Source organism: Neomonachus schauinslandi, chromosome 12 (genome assembly GCF_002201575.2).
Source record: "Neomonachus schauinslandi chromosome 12, ASM220157v2, whole genome shotgun sequence".
Lineage (NCBI taxonomy): Eukaryota > Metazoa > Chordata > Mammalia > Carnivora > Phocidae > Neomonachus > Neomonachus schauinslandi.
In genome coordinates this window covers 99,707,728-99,730,977 of record NC_058414.1, presented here as the reverse complement: position 1 = coordinate 99,730,977, position 23,250 = coordinate 99,707,728, and the positions used below count along the sequence as shown (strand labels likewise).

The 23,250-nt window shown below is 56.3% G+C and overlaps 1 protein-coding gene across 6 annotated transcripts in view; it reads right to left on the bottom strand.

Annotated features, from left to right (window-relative positions):
• The window catches only part of AGAP3 (ArfGAP with GTPase domain, ankyrin repeat and PH domain 3), a 52,625-nt gene extending 29,381 nt beyond the window's left edge, over positions 1-23,244 (bottom strand). For all 6 annotated transcript variants that reach the window (XM_044920264.1, XM_044920265.1, XM_044920263.1 and 3 more), the window contains exon 1: positions 23,138-23,244. The gene's annotated coding sequence lies outside the window, so the exon portion shown is untranslated. The remainder of the gene's footprint in view (positions 1-23,137) is intronic.
• Positions 23,245-23,250: the final 6 nt, after the last annotated feature.

The window sequence follows — 23,250 nt, the reverse complement described above, 5'->3', positions numbered from 1 at the left end:
GGCGGCGGCGCGGCCGGCCGGGGCGCCGTGCAGGTCCAGCGAGTCGCAGACGCTGAAGGCGCGGCGGCAGACGGCGGGCCGCTCCCGGCTGCAGCTGTCCCCCGGCGGCCAGCCCCGCTCCATGCTCAGGGCCCGCGGGCGAGGGCCAGGCCCATGGCGAGGGGCGCGGGGCTGGGCCCGGGCCGGGGCCGCGGCCGGGGCGCACGGACCTCCGGCCTCTGGGCACCTGGTGTCGGGCCGACGGAGTCCCTCAACGCTTCCACCTCGCAGCCGGCAAGCCCAGACCTGGAGAGGCCCGGAGCCGGCCCAGCAAGGAGAGGCGGCAAAGCCCGGCCTGGAACACCCTGGAACGGCGGCGGGCAGCGGCCGGCGGCAGGGGAGTCAGCCTGCTGGGGCAGCCCCCGGAGCCCTCAGAAAACAGGAAATTCCAGCCCAGGGCTCCTCCTCAGATTGGGGCGAGTAGGTGACGAGCTGTCATTACCAGCAGGCCAAATAAATAACAGTCCTCAGCACACCACACACTGGGCCCCGTTTTGGAGAGAAGTGGGCCATTTGCTCCTTCTCTAAAGGACCAAACAGGTGTTACACCACAAGGCCCGCATTATGAAAAACTTAAATTAGGAGCCAGGAGGCAAGTCATATGCCCTCTCTGGCCCTCAGTCTCCTTGTCTGTAAAATCGTGGGCTTAGTTTTTGGCTGAGACATTGTGAGGTTGGGAAACTCCAGAATTCAGAGTTGCTGGATGCTACAGGCACCTCTTCTGTTAATGGTCGAGGTGATCTCCCTCAGAGGTGATAAAATTGTCTGGATTTGGTGAAGTGTCCTGCCTAAGGGCAGTGGAAAGTCAAAAGGTAACCTTCAGTCCTGGACCACACAGTTCTGAACGAGTGACTCACTTCTGCGTCCCTGAGTGTCCAGTCTCCTGCTTGCTGGGTCTCACCTCCTGTTCAGAGGCTGTCCAGAGGTCGGCTGGCCAAGGTGAAGTGTTTGCCCTCAGTTCTGGCTGGAGCCTGATGCTCACCCTCTCCAAGCACGGATGCCTGTTCATGAGTGTGGGCTGCACCCGGCGCTCGTGAAGTGCAGGGCTCACCCGGGGATGGGGGCAGGAGGCAGGGAGCTGCCCTGCTGTGCTTTCCACTTCATTTTAAACATCAGTCCTCTTCCGAGGCCCTGGAGATGAGCTAGTTTACTATAACCCGTAAGACCATGAGCAGATCGAGAACCCAGCTTAGGTAGTGGCAAGGATGAGGGAGGCTGCGTGTGCTTTAAAGAAATACTACTCCCCAATTTCCTCTACACCCCCCAGTCCAGCCCAACTCCCAATGTCCCTCTCAGCCTCAGAATTCCATGCTCCTGGCGTAGAAGCAAAGTACAAGATAAAAGTGGCACATTCCTGAGGGGGCTGGGGTGGGGGAATGCCTGAGGAAGGCAGGGCCTCTCCATCCTAGGTACTGCCCGAAGAGCCCAGAGCTGGAAACTCTCAAGTCCCGGGCTGGATCTCCCAGGCCTGGAGAGCCCTGGGGGTGGTTTCGTATTTTTTTGGGACTACTTATTAACAGTGATGAGAATGGCTTCTCCCTCTCCAGGATGCATATTCCCCACATAATAGACGGTTCCACAGAAGAGCCTTTCCCAGGATCCTTCAGGCGTGGGGACAAGAACACAGCCCTGGATCCTGCCTCAGTTCCTCACATTCAAGTCTCCCACACTCCACTGCCCTATCTGCATATCTGTCTGCCCTCTCTCAGACACACAGGGAATTACCCCTCCCCAGAAGAACAGGGCTGCTCATTACAAACCCTCCCCCGCCCCAAGCCAATGAAACTGCATGCACGGGACTGCAGCTCTGTCCAGGGATTGACGAAGGACTGGGACAAGGTGCCCAGCTGGGGATGGGCTGCCTTAGGACTCCGCTGGCTGTCTCAGCAGGAGACGAGCAGGATGGCATACGAGGGGCAAAGGTCCTAGATACACACATATGGGCTGTGGGCGGGCAGGCAGCAGCGCCTAGTCCCACAGAGAAAAGAACATCTTACACTCGGAGGATGCACCAGCTCCCCGCGGCTCCCACTGCACCTGCGGAATCTAGTCCAGGCAAAGTGCTCAGCCTGGGTCACTTCCCAAACCGGCAACAGCTTCCGCTTCCTCCCCTGGCTGCCTTCTTCCTCTCCCTCCTTCCCAGAAGCCTTTCTTGACCCAGAGAAGCTACAGAAGGACAGCTGCCGTCACATAAATACCCCGGGCCATCGAGCCAGTTGAGGACCTCAGGGAGAGCAGCGCAGGCACAAATCTCTCTTCCTCACTGGCATCACAAACCGAGGTCTCTGTGTTCCGCCTGCCAAGATCCTGCTCCGGACAGCTGTGGCAAACACAGCCCGAAAGACACTAGGACCGTCCTAAAAATCCTCAAGCTGGGATGGTGTGAGCAGTACAGGGATTCCACAAGGCTAGCCCTCAGGTGAGTTCTCCGTCTCCTAAGGTCCTCAGAAACACCAGGCTAGCTCCGCTGCTGAGGGCTGAGACTCCATGGCAATTTCTGGGGGAATTCAAGACAGGGCCTCTCGCGAGGCCCCGCAGTGCGCACTCTGGGGGAGGCTGGAGACACATCTCCCTGGAAGCAGAGAGCACAGAAAACGAGCTGGGAAACCACAAAGAGCAAGAGCCGACTCCGGAGGTATCCACGGCTGGGTGGGCCGGACCCACCACGTGGACCGGCCTGAGCCTGGGGGTGGGTGGCAGGGGGACACGACTAACCCCGGCTACCTGGGGGGGACGGCTGTGAAGGTGTGCTGTGGGAGGTACTGCACAGAAACCACTGTGAGGAAAGGGCGGCCTCCAGCCCCAGGATCCCACACGACCTCGGATGTAGTCTCTGCTCAAATATTTGCCAGGGGTGACCCATGATACGTGCGGAGGCACGCCCGGCTGAGGCCACACACGCCGCCCAGAGCCTGTGGATGTCCTTCCCAGCAACAGGAAGGGAAGCCAAAGGGCGCACGTGGTGGCTCGCCCGGAGGAAGAGACGTGGGCTCCTTCCCGTGGCCCCAGTGGTCCCAGAGCCACACGGGCCCTCCAACGGCGGCCGGGCTCTCCGTGCCCACAAGGTGGCAGCAAAACATCTTCCTGCGGCCGGGTCGCTGCCGAGGAGGGGAGGAGGCGAGGAGCGAGGCGGGAGCAAGGTGGCGGGAAGGCGGCGGGAGGGAGGACGGCAGCCTGCGCCGGGGAGCCTGAGCCGAGGCCGGCGGCCAGGGCCACACCCAGGGCAGCCTGAGGCGGGGCGGCCTCCAGCAAGCTCCGAGCGCTCTGCGCAGGCCTCCGGGTGGGGGCCTGGGGAGTCCGCGGACAGGAGGGGGAGACTCCAGGCTGCCTCCCCGCTGACCTCCGGGCCTCCCTGTGAGTCTTGGGTCTCAGGAACTGTCCACGGAGACCAGAGCAGCAGCGACCATCACCACGCGCACGGAAGGCTCCTCACTCTTGGCTGCTTTTCGTGTCTACCGCTCCCCGCTAGGACCTGGCCCGCCCGCCCACCAGGGACAGAGACGTGCCAGGGTTCTGTGAACGAATGCACGCATGCCTGCTGAGCATGAACTGCAAGCCCAGGCCTCTGATCTCCCTGTGGGGAGGGAGGGATGGTCCCTGGCTGCGACAGTCGGCTAAGGAGGTAAATCACAGGCACAATCATCTTGCAAAGATCCCCAGCCTAGAGGCATGGGGTGCTCTGGAGTTGAGAGAACTGGATTCAAATTCAGCCTCTGGCATCTGCTAGCCGTGTGCCTGTCTACAGCCACTTTAACCTCACTGGGTCTCAGGGTTTAGTCTGCAAACCAGAAATAATCCCACCTTGCCCCCTGAAGTTGCTAGGAGGACCAGCGCTGTGACTGTGGAGGGCCCAACATCGTGCCTGGCACAAAGCAGGGGATCCGTAAAAGGAGCGGTCACTGGGTGAGAGAGAGGACAGAGTCCTGTGGGACGCAGGAACGACTGAAACCAGCTTTCATCAAGTCAGAAACCTAGTGGGACACGCCAGCAGTTATGCATCAGCCGGGCCAGGCCACTGCTGGTCCCGTCGCTCCTCAAGACCGTGGAGGCAGACCTCGGACATCCCTGGGACCCCTCCGGATCCTGTCTTTCCCTGAAAATCTGCTGAAAGCTGTTCCGGGCTGAACTGTGCCCCCCGTTCATATTTTGAAGTCTTAACCCCCAGTCCTTTAAAAGGTGACCTTATTTGGAAATAGGGCGCTGGCAAAGATGAGGTCACGCTGGAGTAGGGTGGGCCCCTACTCCCCTATGACTGCTACCCCCCCTTTTTAAGATTTTATTTATTTGACAGAGAGAGACAGCAGGGGGAGCAGCAGGCAGACGGAGAGGGAGAAGCAGGCTCGCCAAGCAGGGAGCCCGAAGCAGGGCTCGATCCCAGGACCCGGGGATCATGACCTGGGCCGAAGGCAGAGGCTTAAGGACTGAGCCACCCAGGCGCCCCTCTCACTGCTGTCCTTACAAAAAGGGGCAATCTGGACAGAGAGACAGTGATGGAGAGGGAAGACAACGTAGAGAGCTACAAGGGGAAGACCGCAGTCCACATGCCGAGGAGGGAGGCCTTCACAGGAAACGTGGCCCGGCCTGCCCACTCCTGGATTTCCGACTCATGGCCTCCAGAACAGGGGAGAATGAGTGTGCTGCCCAAGAGCTGTAGGAGCGAGGGGGTGGGCTCCAGGTGGCCAGGCAGGTGTGACTGCACAAGCCGCTGTCCCAGGGCCCTCCCAGGGCTGCTCAGGGGAGCTGGGAATTCTGCCCCCATCTACCAAGGTCAGGGTAGCAGAGAGCTCCCCAGTGGCTGCGTTCGCGCCCTCCCCATAGAGAAGCTGAGAGAACCCAAGGGGCAAGTAAGGGTGGGGGACAAAGGGAGGAAACCAAGACCACCCTCTGCTGGGCAGTTACCCAACCTGGAAACAGCCTTCTAGCACCAAGCTAGCTACTCTATAGTAGTTTCTTTGTTTTTCTTTCTGTTCACAAGCTCTGTGCTAGGCTCAGTACTTCTGTACATCCTCCTGACTCCTGTACCAGCCTCCTGACCTTGTTCCCCCTTGCCACATCCTAAAACCCGAAGAGGGACCTGGACAGACACTGCTCCCTGCTCAGACCAAGAACTAGGACCATGGGCCCTGCGCACGCTGCACTCTGCCAAGAAAATCTACTGCTTTTCACATACCACTAACCCTGCAGGGCAGGGGCGGGGCACTTACCATGCTGCCTGGCTCTGGACGGGATTCCAGACCCAAAATGTACCACCGTGCATGCTCCCTAATGGCTCCTTGCCTTTCCATCCCAATTCTGACACATATCCTGCATTTCATATGTCTTTAAAAGTATTCTCTCAAAAAAAAAATTAAAAATAAAAGTGTTCGCTTCCTTCAAAACTGAACCAAGGTCCAGCGTAAGTCCCATGAGCTAAAAATCTGCTTCTTCCAGTCCCATGGCTCCCAGAGGCATTCCGTTTATGCGATCTTCATTCCTGATCAGCAGCATGGCAGCTTGTCTGCTTTCACCTTATTTTTACCAAAGTAAGATATCTGAACAAAGGAAAGATTCCAGGGGCGCCAGGGTGGCGCTGTTAACCGACTTTGGTTTGGGCTCAGGTCATGATCTCGGGATCCTGTAATCGAGCCCCCCAGTGAGCCCCGCATGGGGCTCTGTGCACAGTGAGGAGTCTGCTTGAAGATTCTTTCCCTCTGCCCCTCCTCCTACTCTTACACTCTCTCTCATAAATAAATCCTTAAAAAAAATAAAAGGGAAGATTCCATAACTGTAATAATTGCGCTAATTCGGCTCCAAGATGGAGGAGCTATGGAAAGCAAAGTGCCATCAGGTGGCTGAGAGCCCGGGTACACAGGTGTAAGTGCGTGGCCCCAAGGCAAGGGGGCTGAGGGGCAGTGCACGCTAAAGGGGGAAAAAAAAGACTTGGGTAGTTTGAGAGTCCAGTGAACAGAAGTTTAAAAGTGTCTGAATTCCCCCTACAGATTTTGAAAGTGGAACAGGGAACTTCCTCAGGCTCTGCCCCATTCCCAAGGCTGGGGGGCTGGAGGGCTGGGGGTGGGGGTCTCGCAAGGACTCCGCGTCAAAGGAAGCAGAAGGCAGCTCAGCGGCTGTGGTCAGAACACTCAGCCCATCCGTGCCCGCTGCCATCACGAAGCCTTGGGGGACTCCCACACCTTGCAGCCCCCTCAGCCTCCCCAACTCATCTTGTCTCTGCTGTAGAAGCTAATACCGGGTCTGCTCTCACTTCACCGGGGCCTAGGCTCCTGGGCACACACGGGCCAGCCCTGAGGGCAGCAGAGACACCTTTGGTGCCCTATACACGCAAGTCAACAGCCACATGGAACACAGCCAGTCACCTGGTAGTGAGAGCCACTCACTGAACACAATCAGCCACACTGAGCACGTGACACGCAGTGACCCATTTATCTCCGACAACAACCCTCCGAGAAAGGTAGGTCACTTCCCCCAATGTGCAGGTGAGAAAGCTGAGGCACAGACGCCAATCGGCCTAAGGTCACCAGCTAGTAAGCGGCTGAAGCTGGCATCTGAACCCAGGCCGCCTGGCCGGCCCCAAGACCCTGGGCCTCCCTGGCCGGGCAAGATCTCTGCGGACACAGGCCTGACCTGGGCCCAGAGCTCGTCCTGCAGGGAGCCCCTGCCTGTCTTCCTTTCTGGGTATGCACATCAGCGAAGACCAGCCTTGCCCTTCCTAGCAAGGGCCCTCCTTCCAAAAAGATCCCCCCCACCCCCGCCAGCTTCCTCCTTCCCTACCTTCCAAACAAACTCCTGGCCCAGTCCTACTGCCTCAGTAAGAGAGGCTGATCCAGGTTCTGCAGCCACCTCTCCCAGCGATGTCTATGTTCATATGACACGTTTAAAACAGAAAACCACCTCAAATGATTAATTCTGACACAAAAAGGGGGCTATTTGGGGCTGCTGAGCCCCTGGCATGAGTGCGTTCCTCACGTTCCTGCCATGTAGACAAGAGCCACAAAGAGGCTGGGCCTGCCGGTCAGGGAGGAGGGGAGTCAGTCGGAGCCCCCCGCCCCGCCGAGTTGAAGATGCTTTCCTTCCCTGGGGGACCACGGCTTTCTGAGCCAAATGCACATCCTCCTCCCCACCTGCCCTGCAGGGTCTCCACTGCCCACCTTCTGCCCACACCAGTGGTGTTGCGTCAGCACTGAGCAGCCCTCATGCAGAAGGGACACGGGGCCCCTCTGTGTACCCTCCTTATCCTCCTCGGTGCCCTTACACACCCCTTGGTCCCCCTGGAGCCTGAGACCTCGGCCATGCTGAGCCTGCACAATGTGGGGCTGGGAAGCCAGGGGAAGCGCATTAGCTATGGAAGTCTGCGTGGGGGGGGGGATGAACCAAGAGAGGGTGTAGCCAGAAGCAATATGCCCCAAGGCTTGTCGGATTTAAAGGACAGGGCAGGGGCACCTGCGTGGCTCAGTCGGTGAAGTGGCTGCCTTGGGCTCTGGTCATGATCCCAGAGTCCTGGGATTGAGCCCCGCATTGGGCTCCCTGCTCGGCGGGGAGTCTGCTTCTCCCTCTCCCTCTGTGCGCTTGTTCTCTTTCTCTCTCTCAAATAAATAAAATCTTAAAAAAAAAAAATAAAGGACAAGAAAGAGAAGATCGATTAAGTCCAAATACATAAACATAAAAAAATCCAGAACAATTAAAAATGCTAAGAACCCTAAGAAAAATAGAATTAAAGGGAAATTGACACCTGAGGTGGGGGGTGGCAGGAAGGCAGCTGGATCAATGGGTTAATATCACAAATGTTGCTTAAAAAAAACAAACATAAAACCTCCACGTGAGTAAAGAAAGTACAAATGGCCAATACAAGCGGAAACCACTCATTTTCATTTGATACTCGAATAAATAGAAATTAAGAATGAAATTCTACTGCTCACTTTCCAAAGCCCTGCCAATGGGCTGGGGTGTGCAGTGGTCCCAGTGCGAGCATGTGAGGCGCAGTGGGGAAGAGAGGCTGGGCCCCCAGAATCCATGTCGCCCCGGGGACCATCTGACCCGGAGGGAAGGACATCTGACATGGAGGGAAGGACGGACGGAGGCCCGAAGACGTCCAACGCTTCCAAATGAGTGAAAGCAACACGAAACGCCCAGCAACATAGGAATAAGGCAGCCAACGACCACGTCTCCAGAAGGTGGAACATCACACGACCTCTTAAGACGTTTGCAAAGCGTTTTCTACCCCACACAGGTGGTGGTGGCATTTACGGTCATTTTTTTTTTAAAGCAAAAATGTATATACCACGGGCCCATGTGCAAGGAACCCAGTCAAAGGAGGACAGTGGCTCACTTGTGGCAGTTAGGAACTACAGTGACTTTTTTCCTACTTCTATTTTTCTGCAAAATGTCTCTTTTATTTACTGTGCTGTCTACAACGTGTACAGGGAGTACATGACCTCTGTAAAAAGGAAAAGAAACGGTAGCAGCAGGGGGCTGTTCCACTTGGGGACGAGGGCTGCACGCAGAAAGGATACGTGTGGCTCATCAGAAAAACGGGCGGGTCTGCACTGTCCTGGCTGGAAGCTCAGCCCCCCAAACCCCCGCTCTGCCCAGCCCCCAGCCCCCAACATCCGCAGCTGCTCTGGGGTCACCACACGTCTTAACAAGGACTCACACGCAAGAGCCTTCCAACTCTGGGTGAGACACAAAATAGGAAAGTGGGTTAGGACTAGTACATGTAATAAATGTACACGTTCCATCATTTTAAAATTTTATTTTGGGGTACAAAACCACTTTCACAACACACTCAGGAAACTGCTTTTGGCCCCCTGACACTTCCCTATGGGTGGAAATTTCCAGAATGAGTGTCCAGTCCCCCCCCACCACCTTAACAGGACCCGGCCTCCAGCACTGCACCAAAATGCACCAGCCGCTCGCTCCCCACATGCTCTTGTCCACACCCCGACCGTGGCCACGGTTCTCATTCACCCTGATTGCCAGCTTCACGATACTTCACAGTGCACACACTCCACCCTCATCCCACTGTTCCCCGACTCGAGGGCATTCTGGTGGCTTCCTTTTTTGTTGTTTTTTTAAACCACCATAAGCTGCTTCTTTGCATGGGGAAGCAAGTAGGACAGTTGGGTTCAAAGACGGACAAATTTTTCATGTTAATGGATAGCATCCGAGGACTTCTCCTTCACGGGCCCCATCTCCCGCCAGCCCAGCGGGGCAGGCCAACACTGGCCCTCCCATCGGCATCGGACAGAGGAGCCCAGGACCTCGCTCTTCTGATCTGCGTCCCCGATTACTCATGAGGTTAAGCATCTTTTCATGATCACCAACAACGTGCATTTCCTCTTCTCTGAACTGTCTTTCTGGTCCTCTGCTCTGCCCGTTTACCTTTGGAATTTTAAAAAATCTTCACAGTTTGCAGGAACTCGATCACAGGCATCTTAAGCATTTAACTAGCATATGTACATGGCAAGCAAATGCTCCTACTCTATTCCACAGAAATGTAATTAAATCTGTTAATTTTGTAATTGATTATATTAGAACATCTGAACACCACCACCAACAAAAATCCGTGAGACCAGAGAGAGAATACAAAAGGGTGGGCTGGGACGAAGCTCTTCTCGCTGGAAGAACACCAGCTAGGACTCACAGAAGGAACACGCACCTGAGAAAATCAGCACGTGGCCACCCCAATACACCAGTTCGCTGATGCACATAGATGCCCCGCCCCCAGCAAGGGGAGGGGTCCCTGGCAGCCGCTGACTTCCGTGGTGCCCAAACCCCAGCCCACAGATCACTTAGCAACCACCAAGTGGGAGGAAATGGACCTTCCAGACCGTTAGCTCCTTAACATCACTAACAGCAGGGCCAGATGTGACGCAACAGGGGGTAATCCTGTCAAAATGGTTTAATCTGGATCTCATCAACGCCTCGACTTCACTCCAGGTCCCAGGCAGCTCCGGGGACAGAGGGAGAACTTTAAGACAGCCAGGCAGGAGAAGCATCCAAAGCCGGGGCACGGACCTTCTCCAAGAAATCTCGCCCGGCCTCATCCCATCCTGCTTTGGAAAGACCAAAAGGGCATATAAGGTATTTGGGGGAAACTGAGGAAATCTGCTTGTGGGTGAGCTCTGAAATGACGCCAGAGGATTCCTGTCAATTCTCTCGGGTGTGACACTGGTGTTCTGTTTCATGCAAGAATGTGCCCGCGCTGGGAGATGCCAGCTCAGGGGCCTTCGGAGAAGTGCCACGCTGTCTGCAGCTGCCGACCACACCCACTGCCAAAAAGAATGTGAGGTGTGGAGCGGGGAGGAGGGAGCAAACGCCTTTCAAGGTGGTGGTTTTTCCAAAATAAAAAGCTGGGGAGAAAATCTGGCGTGTCTTCTCCTCTATAAATTCTAGGTTTCCTATCTGGCTTAAGGGGACCCTTCATATCCCCAGAAGAAACAAGATTCTTTGAACTTTCTCCTGTATTTCATTTTTTTTTTTAAAGATTTTCATTTACTTATTTGAGAAAATGAGCGAGAGAGAGAGAGCACGAGCAGGGTGGGAGGGGGAGGAGCAGAGGGAGAGGGAGACGCAGACTCCCCACCGAGCAGGGAGCCCGATGTGGGGCTCGATCCCAGGACCCCGAGATCATGACCCAAGCTGAGGGCAGACACTTCACCGACAGCCACCCAGGAGCCCCTTCTCCTGTATTTTAAAAGCTGTATCTGGGGCGCCTGGGTGGCTCAGTCATTAAGCGTCTGCCTTCAGCTCAGGTCGTGATCCCAGGGTCCTGGGATCGAGTCCCACATCGGGCTCCCTGCTCTGCGGGGAGCCTGCTTCTCCCTCTCCCGCTCCCCTTGCTTGTGTTCCCTCTCTCGCTGTGTCTCTCTCTGTCAAATAAATAAATAAAATCTTAAAAAAAAATAAAAATAAAAAATAAAAATAAAAATAAAAGCTGTATCTGTTTCATGGTGCAGAACACCTGCAGGCCCAAGCACAGGCTCTGAGACCAGCCTTCCTGGGTCCAGTCCTGCCTCCGACCCTAAGAGCGAGCAACCCTGAGCACATCCCTTTTCCACCCCTGCCCCCATCTGCAGGACAGGGGGCGGGGAACACTCACCGTGCAGGGATGTCCAGCGAACCACGAGGAGGCACGTAGGGCGGTGGCGGGCGCGTAAGGAGCACGCGCAGGAAGTGAATCTGGTTAGTACGGCCCCTTCTGAGATCCCAGATCTGATCCTGCCACCCTTCACTTAGAACCCCGCCGCTCCCCGTGCCCGCTGCTGCAAGAGCTGTCAATCTCGCGACGTTTGCAGCACAAACACAAAGTGCTACCGTGTGGGGTGGCACATTTGAATAGTTTAAAAACACACTACGCCAGCAATTTTCATAATAAAATCAGTATTCCAGTAAAACAGTGTCTCGCAGTGCCGATCAAAGCAGCCGGGCTGCCGCGGCACCCACTCGGCCGTCCCGCCCCACCAGCTCACGGCGTAGAAGCCACTCACCGCCCGAGGCACGCACGCTTTTCTTACACACGATGTTGATTTTTCTTTGGTGCCGGCTGCACGAGCATCCGAGGCTCCAGAGATGAGGGAAGGCCTCGCCCTCAGGGCCTGAGCCACGGTCACCCTGTCAAGCCACCCTGTCGAACAGAGGGTCACACGGGGTGGGCCGGTCCCGGGCTGACCTCTCGGCCAGTAGCCGGCTCCTCGGCCACCCTGCCCCCTCCCTCCCGGGGGCCTGATGGAGGGAGGGCCACTTCCATGCTTCCCAGGGAGGCTTCCTCACTGCACAGGGAATGGCTTTTAAGACCTGAGCCAGCTGACCTGTCAGAAGCATGCACCAAAACGCAGGACACCCATGTCTTCAATGATGTCCCAGCTCTGACCCAGCTCTGACCCCTCAGGGAGGAATGTGAACTCCAAGAGGGAGGACAGGGAACCAGACGCACCTCCACCCTCCTGCCATCCTCCACGCATGTCCGCAGCCGGGGCCCAAGGCAGCCGAGAGCCCCCCCGCAAAGACTCCCGTGCAAGGCCCTTCTCCACTCTCCTGTGAGACAACCCATGGCCTTGTGACAACACCTGGCCCCCACCCTAAATGGTCTCCCGACTTCTGGCCCTGCTCCCGCGGGGCTGTCGGAGGGCTGATGGCCCGCAGTTCCACCTGCCCCCTAGGGCCAGCAGGGGCCCACCAGGCTGGACAGAGCACAGTGATACAAGCGGGAGGCTCCCTGAAGGACCAACAGGGCTCCCGGGCTGGGTACAGAGCAGGGAGGCCTCCTGGTTGCTGGTCAAGCATTCTCTGCCAGGCCAGGAGGCCCACCCAAGACTGGCTCAGGGCTCCGTGTCCACAGGGGACATGGCGAGTGAAGCAGATCCCAGTCCTGACAAATACCAGCTGGGGCTAAGAACACCAACAGTTCTAGGTCCGGTGACGGACGAAACTGAAAAGGTGGGCCTTGGAACTGGACACACCGGGTTTCGACCCCTGCCTGCCTGGTGCGTCCATCAGGCTCTCTTCTCAAGGGCAGTAACACCCCCCTGGAGGGACCCCTGTGCCACCTGGGGCCCAGGAAATGACAAGAGAACCTTTTAACACAGGCTCAGGACAGAGTCTCCGTCCCAACAGTGCCAAGGCTGGGGAGAACGAGAGATCTACAAGATGATGGTTTCTGTCTTGGGTTGGCCGAGGAGTCTCTGAGACGTCCCATCGAAGATATCACAAGGGGCTGCCCAGCCCACCCTGTCGTCTGCAGGTTCCCTGGACAAAGAACCGGGGTCCTTCCTGCCATTAACAAGAGGAGGGTGGTAAAAGGAGCCTAGTGTTTTATTGCTGCAATACCATGGGATTCGCCTTCCGGGGTGTGGTCCACAATAACCTCACCTCTGAGCAGGTGGGGCCAAGGAAAGCCTCCTTACTGCGCAGTAGGGAGGTGGGCTGAGAGACGGCAAGAAAGCCAGCCCAGAGCTGCTGGCTGGAGGGGGGCTTTATTCTGTGCCACATGTCTCCCAGGAGTGTGTATACATTCACAACCTCTCCGTTACGATATAAATACGTATCCTGCTATTTTATATATATATATATATATATATATATATATATACACACACACATACACAACTCAGTATAAATCAAGGGCAAAACATAAACCAAAAAAACCTACAAAAACAGCCCCTGCCTTAAACACCAGGACGGAGTGAAGAGAATCCTGTGACATTTGCTGGTGACACGCAGCATCTCGGCACCACTGCCCCAGGTCACGGTGGAAGGGGAGGTGACTTGCAGGATTGATCACCCAGCCCACCTCCGCTGGTGTGCTGGAAGGAGGTCACCATGATGCAAAAAAGCCTGGGGTGCTAACCAGTGACCTTGAACCCTCCTGTCCTGCAGAGAGCAAGGGCTGGGCTTGCCCTTCTCCAACTGTGCACTGTGGTAGGGGCCATGCAATCAGCACGCTATCCCCCGACCGCGTGCCCCTCGCAAGCCAGCACTCCGTGTGACATCGTCGCAAGCTGATATGCAAAAGGCCAGCTAGTCCACACACCGTGCTGTCCACACGAGCCCCGTCCACCGACAGCTCACCAGCCTGCACGGCCACTCCTGGGTCGGGCCACCAGCCGAACTCGAGAACACGTGGGCCCATCCCGCAGCAGAGGGAAGGAGCCATGGGAACTGCAATGCCTTTCCCCGCCCGCCTTTCTTCCCTCACCCGAATTCAGGATCACCCTCCAGGCTGGCAACAGGGAGGCCTGGGGCTGAGAGGCAAGCAGGGCATAGCACCAGCTACAGGGGTTATGGGGACCGCACCAAAGTGAGCTACACCAAGGCCTGCGGCCAGCCCACTTGAAACAAGGCGCTGCCTGCCAAGGGCCACGACGCGTGCGCTCATCTCGCAACAGCGGGGCCCAGGCTCACACCCCACCTTCCATCCTTGGGCAGAACCGTGTGAATGCGGCTCCCAAGTGTGGAGCGTGAGAGCCCTGTGACCGGAACAGGTTTTGCGGGGCACCCTCACCACGGTGGTGGTCTTCCGGATTCCAGAAAAACACACGGTGACAAAAAGCTACTGCAGATTCAGTCCCTTCTCAATGGATCTGTTTGCAATCAATCACCACAGCCTTAGCGGGTGCGTGGTAAGCACACGCCTGCTGCCTGGCTGATCGAAAACAGCGGGACCTACAGGAAAGGCACGTTATTATTACTTCTTTTTAAGATTTTATTTATTTATAAACTTGAGAGAGAGCGAGAGAAAGAGCACAGAGGGAAAGGGAGAAGCAGGCTCCCCACTGAGCAGGGAGCCCGATGTGGGACTCAATCCCAGGACCCTGGGATCATGACCTGAGCAGACGCTTTACCGACTGGGCCACCCAGGCACCCAGGTGTTGTTAATGCAATACTTTAGAAAGCTAAGTCAAAAAGGATGCACTTTTGTGTTCATTTTTTACAACAAACAGGTATTCTTTTGTTTATTACGGGCTAAAACTAGAGCTGTTCTTCCACCAACACGGCCACGGGCCCCGCGGGGCTACTGAGCACTCGAGATTCGGCCCATCCCAGTGGAGCAGTGCTGAGGGCGGAGCTTGAAGACAGGGTGGGAAAAAGAGTGTAAAAGACCCATTAATAACTTCTCCTATTGATTGCATATGGAAATGATAACATTTCAGATATACTGGGTTAAATAAGACACAATATTAAAATTCACTTCACCTTTTTTTTTTTAACCCTTCTTAATACGGCTACTTGAAAATTTACATTGACACGTGGGACTCACCTACGTAACTGGACAGTGCTCTGGAGGAGTCACGGGCCGTGGGCACTGTGCAAGGTACATTCAGTCTCGTGCCCTCACTCAGTGCCCACTCCCACCCTGCGAAGGCTGTGGCCAGCACCTAGTGTATGAATGATGGGACAGGACCCAGCACAGGACGAGCACTTCCGAGGGAGCGGTAACGATCTAAAAGCTCTGCATGCATTCGCCGACTTCATTCTTACACTTACACGATGAAATGGGCGCTTGTTAACCTCATTTTATCAACAAGGAAGCCAAGACACAGAGATTAAGGGACTCACCAAAGGTCATACAGCTGCCAACTGGTAAGTCTGGGATTCAAATCTAGGCAGCGTGGCTCCAGAACCAGGTTGGTAACCATTACCCCTGACAGACGAGGAAGGACACCTAGCATTCTCTCCACCACATCACCCGATGTAAAGCAGTCTCGAATAGTCCAGAAGCCATCACCAAGCAGAGGAGCACTTTGGAGCAACTAAAAGGCACCAAATCGTCACAGTTCTTCACACCAGAGGCTCTAGGACCTTCCTATAGGGCCCGATTTACCAAAGATCCTCAGGGCACAGAAGTCCGTCCGCCCTTCCCTGGGAGACAGCAGGTAGCAGAGGGAGCAGGGCGAGCCCCGAGTGGGGTCCAGATCTCCCGGCCTCGCCCGCCCCCCCACGCACACAGACACACACACCCCGAGAGGCCGGGCCTGGGCTCGAATCCCACTCTATGAGCTTGGACTCTGGGTCTGCGAGCCATCAAAACATCAAATTAAAAGGCAAAAGAGAAAGTGCTGTAGGCGGGCACACCAACGGTGGCAAAGAGGGGTGCCGACAGACAAGAAAGAGAAAGAGAAACACCCACTATAAACAGGCACAGAAACAGTGCAGGCATGGCCCTCCGAAACCGTGTGACGTGGGCTCGCTCTGCTCAGCACCCAGAGGACAGCCCCGTCAGCTCGGCTCGGGGTCTGGGGGGCCCGAGCGCCGCCCGACAGCCCGAGGCCATGGCTTCCTGCCAGCAGACAAATGCTCACTTCAGAAAAATCCACATTAAGAGATTAAAACTATCTTACATGCTGTAGGAAAAGAGTAACAAACCAAGAAGAAAATGAATAAAGGACATGAACAGAATTAAAACAAAATGCAAATGACCAAAATTGTTTTTTAATGTTGACTTTCACTAGTCATCAAACCAACACAAAATAAGACAACAAGGAAAAGCATCTAATGGTGGTGGTATTGGTTTTTAACCTATGAGGTGGGGAGGGGGGGTAGGTAGGGCAAGGAGCAGGCGGTTTCTACCCCTAGAAACAGGGGGGCCTTCCTGGAGGGCAATGTGGCGTGCAGCCGAAGTCCTAAAAAAGTGCATACCTGATGGTCTCACCTTTTCCTTTTGGGAATTTGTCCCAAGGAAGTCATCAGACAAGTGTACGAAGATCTATATACAAGAAGATGCGTGAGAAACCGTACTCTCTTTAAAAGGCATCCTGTAGGGCGCCTGGGTGGCTCAGTCGTTAAGCGTCTGCCTTCAGCTCAGGTCATGATCCCAGGGTGCTGGGATCGAGCCCCGCATCGGGCTCCCTGCTCAGCGGGGAGCCTGCTTCTCCTTCTCCCTCTGTCTACCACTCTACCTACTTGTGCTCTCTCTGTGTCAAATAAATAAATAAAATAAATAAAAATAAAAATAAAAGGCATCCTGTAGCCTTTTATTTTTGGGGGGGGGTTAAAGATTTTATTTATTTATTTGATAGAGAGAGAGCGCAGCCGAGGGAGAGGGAGAAGCAGACTTCCCGCTGAGCAGGGAGCCTGACGCAGGACTCGATCCCAGGACCCCGGGATCATGACCTGAGCTGAAGGCAGACGCTTCACCGACTGAGCCACCCAGGCAGACTTTTAAATAGTGGTGAGCATTCCCCGTGTGCTTGCTCCTTGCCAGGCCCCACCGTGAGCCCCTTACACGCACGACCCCGTCAAGCCTCACGTGATGCCACCCTAACCGCCCAGATCTCGCCCAGAGGAACTCTGCAACCCCCAGCTCTTTGAGGGGACCCCGGCAGCGCGTATCAAGTGCTGCGTGCAGGAAGTCAGGCTCAGTCTGGCGCACGGAGTGGCGCCTGCACTCTGCGGACAGGCTGGCCCCAAGGCCAGAGAGCCAAGACTGAGATGGTCCAAGGACCTGTGTGCGGAGTCACGGCAAGCTGCACAGATGCAAGAGAACGCAAATCTCAAAAAAGACAGGTCAAGCACGGGGTGACCTGCCAGTCGCAGCCTGGCAGGCACAAGAGAGAACCTCAATCTCCCGACTGTCCAGCAGGGAGGTACTAGATGAGCAGATGAATGCAGGGGCTCCCGTTCTCCCAGCGGGGGGCTTTCCACCAAAATCCCACCTCTGCCGAGAAATGCCAATAACATCAAATCAATCACAGGGTCATCGACAGCAGATACGTGTAGGGAAAAAACGTGCATCAGGCAGCCAGCAGCAGGTACCTCTGAGGAGGGAAGGTGTTCCTTCTACCTCCTTCCCCATCTGAATTTGTTCTAATAAGCGTGCATTACTTCTGCTGCTTCCACATATATTTAAATGTTTTAAATATTTCTAAGTGTTTCTTAAGCCAGCATCTATGTGCTACATGCAATAATATCTATGCCATTCAGGAAGGGGAGAGACGTCCCAGAGCCACCATTCGGTTGCGGATTCAAGACATACAGAAGATTAGAGCAGGAAGAAGGAGCCCTAAGTTCTCTTTAAGTTGTATTCTAAGTGTCCGCAGGTTAAACTGGAGGTCAAAAAGCTTCCCTGAGACGCACCTTAGGAGGGCTGATGGGGGCATCTGGTCTGACCCACCAAAGCTCATTCATCCATCCATCCACATCCACGGGGGAGGCAACAGCCCTGCAGCCGGAAAACCAGTTCCTGCTGCTCCCAGGTGCTCAATCTAAGTCCCAGGCTTTGCAAAATGGGGATGACACCTGCATACCTAGAAAGAAACCTGCCACGTGATGCAAAGGCCTTATAACAATGTCCAGCAGGCAGGTGGAACGCAGTACCAGCCAATGCATACATCCTTGAAGCAAGCGCCCCAGGTCACTGCCTTCTCCCATTTCCATCACCCTGGGGCTCAGCTCCATGTCCCAAAATTACCTTCCCTTTACCCCTCAGCCTGCAAGTCAGCGAGGGGTCAGAAGGAAAGCAATCTGGTTAAACCAATTTCAAGTTACCTGCATATTAAAAAGAGAAGGTAAGCTAAAGGTTCCCGGCTGGGGGTTCCGGTGATGCCGAATAAGGACACAGGAGTTCTCAGGGCCACAGTCTGCCCCCCTCCCCACCCCCAGCTCTCCTAAGCCTGCTTTTCCAGAAGGGCATCTTCACTCCTTCCACTCCTGAAGTTCTGAGGCCACTGACTCCCTGAGAGCTCGTAGGGTAGGCTCACAGTGCAAATGCACAGTGTGGACACTAAGGACTTATGGATCAGCTTCCCCTCCCGCCTGCTCTCCCCGTGGCTGCTGTTCCCTCTGCCGCTCACCCCCCGCTCCCCACAGCCTCAAGAGCCTGCTCTCAGCCGCAATGCCCTAATGCTCCTGCTTCAACCCTCACACGCTGGCCCATCTCCTGCAGGATTCCGTACCATCTTAAGTGCTCTCCTAGATCACGATGGGGTGTAAATAAATTAATACAGGATAAAGCATGAAAAACTCCCAAACCAGGGGCCTCTGTCCTGTCCCCTCTGGACTCCGTGCCCCAGGCATGCAGACCGGCTGGCTGTTTCTTGAACACCACACCATACTTTTTCCCTCCCTTGCTGCCTCTGCAAACCTGTCCTGTCTGCAGAGAAAGTCTCCGGGAGCCCCACGCCTGGCATCCACATTCAACTAAGAAATAAATGGTAGAGGAAATTCAGTAGTCCGAGCTAGCCATAGGGTGCTCAGGAGCAAGGACTGTCTGATTTGTAGGAGGTCTTCCTCCGGGCAGAGAGCAGAAGCTCAGTGACCAAGGACAGAATGGAGGGGCGCGGAATGAGCCATCTCTCTGCCGCCTGAGGAGGTGGTCTTTCCATCTCTCTCCTGACCCCCTGAAGAAAGGGGTCTTGAGGAGTCTTCCCCAGGCTCTAACCTTTGCCCCGGTTTTCTTAAAATCTGGGCTTTATTCCCACCATTCCCAGTTCCCGCTCTGGCACCTCCTACAGGCTGATCCGTCCAACTTCGGGGTCCAGAGCGCCCGCGTGGCCCCTCCTCTGCCTCCTCCCTGCCTTCCACTGTGCTACATGCAACTGGGCCACACAGTAGGAGCTAAATAAATGTATCTGGAGCAAATGCGACTTTCCCCGGCCACTAGCACCCACACAGATACCCTCCTTTTCAGAATTCCTGGAGCTCTTCTGTGCAAAGTCCTACTTAAGCCTCCAGGCCCCCACCAGGCACTCATTCCAGCAACTAGCTAATTACCAGCACGCCCGGAGAAGTGACAAACCCAGATCCCTGGGCCCCCATCTCAAACCTACTGAGTCAGATCACTTGCAGGAAGCGGCGGAAATGTGTCCTTCCGCAAGTCCCCCAGGTGGGTGTTAGCACCAGCGGGGACTGGCCACCCCGAGGAAGAGGAAGAAGGGCAAAGGAGCCCAGGAGCGAGCTTCCCTGTCTCCAAAATGGCTACAATTGCTCTCCACCTGTCTCACAAAATCCCAGGGCCGCTGCCAGGATCTCGTCACCGGACACAGACGAAGGACGACGAACGCAAGCCCCAGGCGGGTGTGCGACGGAGACTCACTGCTGAGGCGGGCACCCCCTGCCCGCTCCCTCCGAGCCCCTACCCAGCACGCTCTGCCCCCAGCTCAGGGGCATCGTCCCTCTCTAGCCTCAGCTTGAACCCACCAGGAAAACCTGCACCTGGGGACCAACCTCAGTCCCAGAGCCCTACGGAGCCCCACGCCCTGGTGCCGGGCCAGCAGAGCCTGAGGAAGCCCTCAAAGAGTGAGGTGCCACTGGAATGCTCAGAGGCACTCCATTGTTTAAAAAAAAAAAAAAATGTTGGAGGAAAACAAAGGGGACAGCAACAAGTCACCAGCTGACTAAGCCCAGTTCCTGCCCAAGGAGTAGCCAGACGGCACATCTGAGACCACGGTGAGCTTCCCGGGCCTGCCCGTGGGCCTGCAGGGCCCACCCCTACTCAGACTCCGCTGGGGCAGACCTCCCTGGATTCACGTCTATTCAGAGACCAGCCTGCCTTGCCAGGCCACTTGCTGGGACCCCGAGGCTGCTTCTCCCAGCAGCTCATCCTGGCTCCTGGCTCACTTGGCCCGGTGTCTGCAGGTTCCACGTGCCCAGGCTGTCCCCCATCTGGCCCGAGGCCCAGTTCCTCTGCAGCCCTCTTTCTAGGACACAACCAGGAGACCCGAGCAAGTTTCAAGAGCTCCTTTCCCTACAGACTCCTACCCTGAGGCCCCACACGATCCTCTTTTCTCCAAGCCTCAGTTTCCCCACCAGGGAGGGGATACTGGCTCAGAGGCTCTGCCCGTGGTTAAGTCTTCTATTCCTCCATCCACCTCCCAGTTACACTTCTTTCATTCCTCAAAACTGCAGGCTGGACACCTTTTCTCCTTCCTTGGCCTTTGGTGGAAAAGGAACTTTTCAGAAACCATCTATCTCCCCTCAAACCCTGTCCTGAAACAGGAAGGCTTCCTCCCGCCCTGGCCACAGGGTTAGAGGTGACTGAAGGAAGCAGGGAGAAGACAGGACGGCAAGGTGCCATCATGCTCCCTTAGTCCCACACGGATTCTGACTGCGTCTCCTAGGTCACCTTCAGAGCTGGGACAAATAAATCCTTCACCGAAGCATTACCGGCATGATGCGGAAGCTTATTATACACTAGGAAAATGTCATCCCTTCCCGCTAAGAAGCTCGGCCCTAGTAAACACAGACGGGCCTCCCCGGCTACGGATATGTTATGTAACCCGCGGACCCAGGTCTGCTGGGCCCTGGCAGGGGGGCTCGGTCAGGCTCACAGGGAGTAGGGAAACGCCCCAGGAAGCTGCTCCCCTCCCTCCCCCAGGAAAGAAGGTGGGGACGCTGCTTTACAAGGCAGCAGCAATATGGTTTGGCAGATGGAGGGCCTCTACCGCAGGAAGGGTATAGGGCAGAAATTGGAGAAGGAGTTTTCTGGGTTGTTGTGTGTTTTTTTTTTGTTTTTTGGGGTTTTTTTTTTTTTGCTGCCTGCCTAGAGCTGGGTGACAAAAGTGGGGAAACAGGGGGTGAGGTGGGTACTAAAGATGGATTCCAGGAGAGAGGCTGGGAGAAAAGGGGGGAGCAGGAAGAAAGAGGTGGGAGGCCCTGCCAAGAAAGAGCAGGGAAGCAGGGATCAGGAGAGCTGAGAACGGATGTGTGAGGAGCAGCTGGGCCTGGTGACAATGAGACATCGGGTCCCAGGATTCACGATGGTGATACCAAGCTTCCAGGCTAAGCAGACAGAACATGAGGTACTTCCAAACCGCAATGGGGAAGTTGATCACGGGGGAGGGCTCTAAGAGGGGAAATTCTGCCTGTCATGTTGAATTCAAGACAGGGATGAAAACTCAGTACTTCCCAGGAACCATGGCCTTCATGTCAGGGAAGATGCCCAGCCAGAGGCCTCCTGAGCTGGAGTGTGTGTTGGGGGGGAGGGGAGGGGGGTCACAGGTCAGTGTTCAGGAAGTTGGAGCTGGATGGGAATCCAGCTGACTCCTGCCCCTCCCTGCTCAGGGAAGTGCTCTGCGGCAGATGTCTTTCTTCCCTCAGCCCCCTCCGTGGCTACCCCACCGAGTCTCTTCACCAAAACGAGCTGGGGGTATCTTAGAGCCGATGGGGAACTTCTATGTCCTCGGAAGGACAGTGAAGTTATGAGGAATGGCCACTCTCCCTGCCCCACCCGCTTCAGATCTAGGAGAAAAATTTGGTCATCTTCTCTCTTTGGGGCCCTGGGCTCACACAAATGCCATCTCCTGGTCCCCAGCCACAACAACAGTGATTCAGGCCATTTACTCAGATCCATGTTAATGAGTTTCTCCTATCGCCTAATTAGTTCACAGAGAACTCAGCCTTGAGAGGGAAGAGGTAAGAAAGGACTGGGGAAAGGACAGAGGAAGTCAGATTGGAACATTCCGAAAACAGGGCAGGACCCCAGCTCTAAATGGGGTCTTCTACTCCCAAAATACTGAATGCTCCTTCCCCAGCTGGCGGGACCTCCAAAAGCAGAAAGGAGTGTTCAGGTGAGGGAGCCCCTAGAGCCTCACACAAGATGAGAATGTGGCCCTAGCTGTGAGACCCAAGAAGTGGACGGGCCCCTGCCCACAACTCCATGTCATCACCAAAAAACCCCTGCAATTCCCCCTGCATTTCCACTAAAGCTGAACCCACCACCTGCTGGTGGGCGTCCCCCTTCAAATGGAGCCAGAGAGGAAGCAGATGACCCAGGGTGAGGCCCATCTGCCCCTCGGCCGCTCAAAGGTCACGGTGCCACCAGGCTGTCTGTGGGTGGAGTGGACCCCCACCACATCAGGGGTCGTGGGGTATGTGCCAGCAACGTGCACCCACTTCCTCTGCCCCGCCTTGGCAGCCAAAGTCCTGGGCCCAAGAGCCTAGAGAAAGGAGCGCTGGGCAGGGCAGTTGCGCGGGGTTCTGGCATTTGACGCCCAGCACCGTGTCCCTGGAGGTCAGTCAGCGCCCCGCAGTCCCGCGCCCGCCTCCCGAGCGGTTCCCGGGTGCGCGTGGGACCCGGCGAAGGCGCGGATGTACCGGCCGGCGCCTCCCACGCGGTCGCGCCGCCGGAGCCCCGCGCCAGGCCCGGCCTGCGCCCGCCTGGCAGCGGCAGCGTAGGGGGTGTGCGTCGGGAAAGGGAGCCGCGGCGAGCGCCACCCTCCGGGGCCCGCGGGCGCTGGGCCCGGGAAGGCTGCCATCCTCTAACGGGAGGCTGGATCCCCCGCCCCGCCGCGGGGCAGGGCCGGGGCAGCGGCCCCACCTCCCGGCCCGCCGAGGCCCTCCGCTGCGCCCACCTTCCCTCGCCATGCCTGGCCAGCTTTGGCCCTAGCACCCCGGACCTCTGCGGCTCTGAGCGCACCTGTCCCGGGAGCGACACCACCCTCGCGCCCTGGAGCACTAAGATCAGAAAACGTGTCCCCTGGCCCGGGACCGGCCCCGAGCCCCAGTGTCCCCGGACGAGATATAGAGAAGCCTGGACGACCGCTCTGCAGCGCCGACGATCAGCACACCGCGTGGCCGGGACCTCAGGCGCGCGAGGACCCCAGACGGAGAGAGCGTGGCCGAGTCGGGCCACCGCGCCCCATCTCCCGCAGACCCCGGCTCCGCTCACCCTCGATGGAGATGACGTGCTCCCGGATCTGGTTCTGCAGCGCCAAGTCCTCGATGCGCTCGATCAGGTCGTAGATGGCGTAGATATTGGGATGCACGGATTCGAAGCGTTGG